The 4,452-nt window shown below is 31.6% G+C and overlaps 1 pseudogene; it reads left to right on the forward strand.

Moving 5' to 3' along the window:
- The first annotated feature begins 4,062 nt into the window (after nt 1–4,062).
- Nucleotides 4,063–4,175, forward strand: LOC148803625 (U5 spliceosomal RNA; annotated as a pseudogene).
- The last annotated feature ends 277 nt before the right edge of the window (nt 4,176–4,452 follow it).

The raw sequence follows: 4,452 nt of genomic DNA on the forward strand, positions 1-4,452 counted from the left end.
TGCCCACTTAAGGAAGTGTGTTTTGCAAGTTGAATGAGTTAAGAAAGTTTAGGGATAGACCAAAAAGAAAATGGATAGATATAGTAAGAAATGATTTAAGGACCAATAATGTAATAATGAATATCACATCAAATAGAACGGAATGGAAAAACAGGATTCATGTAGCTGGTCCATATTGTTGATGATTGCTAGGTGGACATTTTCATATCAAGAAAACAAAAACAATTATCAAGAAAAGCCTCAAAAAGTAATCACTTCACTATAAATCAATGGTTTGGCACAATCAGATCATGGTTAGAATGACACCATGAATACATTTCTCAATCATTGCCATTGTCATTGATGTAAAAAAATAGAAAGAATGAGATTGATGAAGCATCGGAAATAGGCATCATTCTTTGCCTTAACCATTAGATTACCATGTTACAATTCAAGCTTTTGATTACCAAGCTGACTGAATAAGATAGTTGTATCCATCCATTGGGTCATTGTAGGCACCAATGTTTTTGAACTGTTGTTGACTCAGCATTATATATTTTATAAAATATATAATATGTATTTTATATATTATATAAAATATATAAATAATATATATTTATTAAAATATATATTTATAATTTAATATGTACATTTTTTATTCTTTTCTTTATAATTTCTCTCTATCTCTTTCTCTCTCTCTCGGGATTTGTCAATATTAATTCTACTGATATTTTACTAATTTACCATCGGGTTTAGGGAATTATATGCAAATCCCGTCGCTTCCCCATCCCTAATTTGGAGTAAAAATATTTTTCCCCATCCCCACCTTGTCTCTTCCACATCCTATTTAAGATTCGAGAAAACTTGCCCTGTTCGGGGTGGGGCATGGTATTATTTATGTTTTATATACTAATTTTTAATATTTATTTATGTTTTATATACTATTTTTAAATGTTTTCAATATAAAAAATTGAATACTAAATCATATTTTAAACATTATTTAAAAAACAAAAAATAGAGTAAATAACAAAATTCTATAGTAACTTTAATAAGAATATAAAATATAAATAAATGAAAAAATAAATATTATTGAAATAGTGGAAGTAGATTAAACTTATAGGTGTTAAAGCTTTTTATTAGTTATTTATAGTATTTTCGTTATAAATATATTTTTAGAAATTATGTATTTTCGCTATAATTTTTCAATAATTATTGGAGTTTAAACTATTGTTATTTGTTAGATATTGGACTATTAATTTAGTTGAAATTATGAGTGTTCACTAGGAAATTTAGTTCGGTTGGATTGTTTGGCTAGCCAAACTGATCTGGTTGGGTTAGGGAGTTGGTCACTCAACAATAATTTCAATAATTTTTGGAAATTATCATAAAACATTGTAATTGATTTTACTATTAGTTAATTAGTTATAGAAAATTATTAGAATTGTAGGGATGACAATTTTCTCTATAAAATTGAGGCCCTACCTTGCCCCACTCCAAATAGGGCAAGTTTTCTCGAATTTTAAATAGGGATGGTGAAAAGATAGAGTTGTTAGGTTTGCATACATTCCACCCATACCGAACCTAGGATAGCTAGGACCAACATTAGGAAATGGCACTTGTACTATAAAAAGGAAGAATGCAATAAAAAACAAGACAATCTTGACTTCAATCAGACACACTTGTTTCCTATGCCGGTAGTGTGGAAGAGCTATTATAATATAACTCAGTATGGCACACGTTATGCAAAAGGATATTGTGTATCTTTGAATGCAGTCTATGTTAGTTGTATAACTTGGCAAGCATGTTTCCTAGGTGAGAAGCAATCTACCATTGCCCACTTAAGGAAGTGAGTTTTGCAAGTTGAATGAGTTAAGAAGGGTTAGGGATAGACCAAAAAGAAAATGGATAGATATAATAAGAAATGATTTAAGCACCAATAATGTAATAATGAATATGACATCAAGTAGAACGGAATGGAAAAACATGATTCATGTAGCTGGTCCCATATTGTTGATGATTGCTAGGTGGACATTTTCATACTAAGAAAACAAAAACAATTATCAAAAAAAGCCTCAAAAAGTAATCACTGCATTATAAATCAATGGTTTGGCACATTTAGATCATGGATAGAATGACACCATGAATACATTTCTCAATCATTGGCATCATCAATGATGTAAAAAAATAGAAAGAATGAGATTGACAAAACATCGGAAATAGGCAGCACTCTTTGCCTTAACCTTTATATTACCATGTTGCAATTCAAGCTTTTGATTACCAAGCTGACTGAATAAGATAGCCGTATCCATCCATTGGATCATTGTAGGCACCAATGTTTTCGAACTGTTGTTGGCTCAGGTGGTCAAGCCATTTGGCCTGGGAACCATTTAGGCAACCAATTCCGTTTTACCCCAAACCCGACCCCTGACAATAAACCGTTGAATTGGTTAATGACCCAGGCGGTCAAACTATCGACCCGTTCAACCTGTTCTAATAGTTTTTGACCTCTTTTATTTTAATTATTGTTTTTTAATTTTTTAGAACCGGATGATCGAACCATCAACCCAGACTAGTGGTCATAATGGTTCTAGTTCCTGGTCATTTTTTTAAAACACTGGTAAGCACAATTGTTTCATAAGGGCAATCTCGAGAAAAGCCAGTCTTCCCATACTTCTGTACTCTTTTTATGAAACTTTTGCACTTCTCATGGCATTTCACACTCATCAGACCTAGCAAACCCCATATTAGAATAATCAACATCACTCGATATAGGAAAAGGAATTTAGTTTATACATTATACTGTTTTAGTTATTGAATGGCATTTAAATTTGTTAAAAAACATTAATAGCATAACCTAAGAATTGTTTTTCTATGACCATTAATAAAAATGAGAATGGTCATTCTCATTTTCTTCAAACACATTGATTTTCTTACCCATTTTACCATTCAAGTGCGAAGTTATATTGAGTATATAACAATAAGAAAGAGTGTGCATATAAAAACGAAAATAAAAATTAATGCATGGTTTGGACACTCGACACAAACCACTGCATGTTTTGGACATTTGTGATAGATCAAATGTTAAGTGTTCTCCAATTCTTTTTTAGACGAAAATCAGAGGCTTATAATTTATAATTTTCTTTGAGTGATTTTCATAGATTTGGCAATGAGGATCATGGTGAAAGATCAACGTTTCCTCATGAACCAATTGTAGCTAAGTTGGTCTTTTTCTTGGCAAAGGCTTCCCGCCATTATTGTGATATATATACTGGGTTTGGAAGTCGCATGAAGCAAAATATATTCAGAGGGTCTTGGGTGCCAAAAGGCTAGGCCATTTGGAATTCTTAAGTCCCGCTTCTTTTAATTTCATTGCTTGTCTCAAACTTTAAAATTACAATTTTTTTTTGTTTAAACCACTTCTTCTTGAGTTATGACATTGAACTTTTTATAAGGGATGGTTCTTTGTTTTTTTTTCTTATTTTTTGGTAGAACAATAGTATTTTGGAGATTAATTGTATAGATTACAGGTATGTGTGCTTATATGCTCTCTCTCCCTCTCTCTCTCTTACACACACATACAGACACACACGATGTGGAGTCCAATAACAACCAAACCAAATTATTTTGCATTTAAAGTCTACATACTGCACTAATCGAAAAATAATGGAGTAATTGTCAAATACTTGGTTTTAAAAATAATTAAAAATGAATTATAATTATTCTTTTTACCCTGTGCATTGCCTGGGCTTTTTACTAGTCTTTTATTAAAAAAGAAAAAACAAAATTGATTTGGTGTCATGTATTTTTGTAAAAGACTAATTATCTTATATGTGGTGGCTAGTGGATCCGTTTTGGTATTGATTCCCACCTTTTCACTTGGGAATCATGAGAGGAAGTCAAACTTCACCAAGTGTTGTGTTGGATTTCTCTCGGATTTACAATAGGAAGTGAACATTGTTGATATGGTTTTGGTATTCATTATTGGGTATTGAGCTATTGGATAGAGTCCCACATCGAAACAGTAGCAAACTTTCCAATAAATAAGCTCATGTAAAATTCCATTCAAAATTGATTCACAACACGCAACCATGCGGTAAGCACAGAGTGAACTATTCTTTTTGCCTTTTACTAAAGAATCCATGTGCTCTTCGCTGACAGCGTCATATGCCTACTTTTGGAGGGTTTTCTCCAAACCGCACAATTATAGAGGGGGTGCAAGATTTCCTCTAGAAGCAATAGGAGTTGCCACTTAACATGGCTTATCTCCTGTTTTTTTTCTACTTATTCTTATTAGGAAACTAACTATTCCCTACTTTCTCTTAAATTATCTCCATCTCTCCCTAATTTCTATTTATCTTCTAAATTATCTCTAATTCCTATTTATCCTCTCTCCCACTTTTCATTTATATCCATCTAAAGAAAGTTTCAATTAAAATATTTAACAATTATTTAAATATTATAGTGAAATTATGC

The sequence above is a fragment of the Nelumbo nucifera genome, chromosome 1 (genome assembly GCF_055504915.1).
Source record: "Nelumbo nucifera cultivar China Antique chromosome 1, China Antique-T2T, whole genome shotgun sequence".
NCBI lineage: Eukaryota > Viridiplantae > Streptophyta > Magnoliopsida > Proteales > Nelumbonaceae > Nelumbo > Nelumbo nucifera.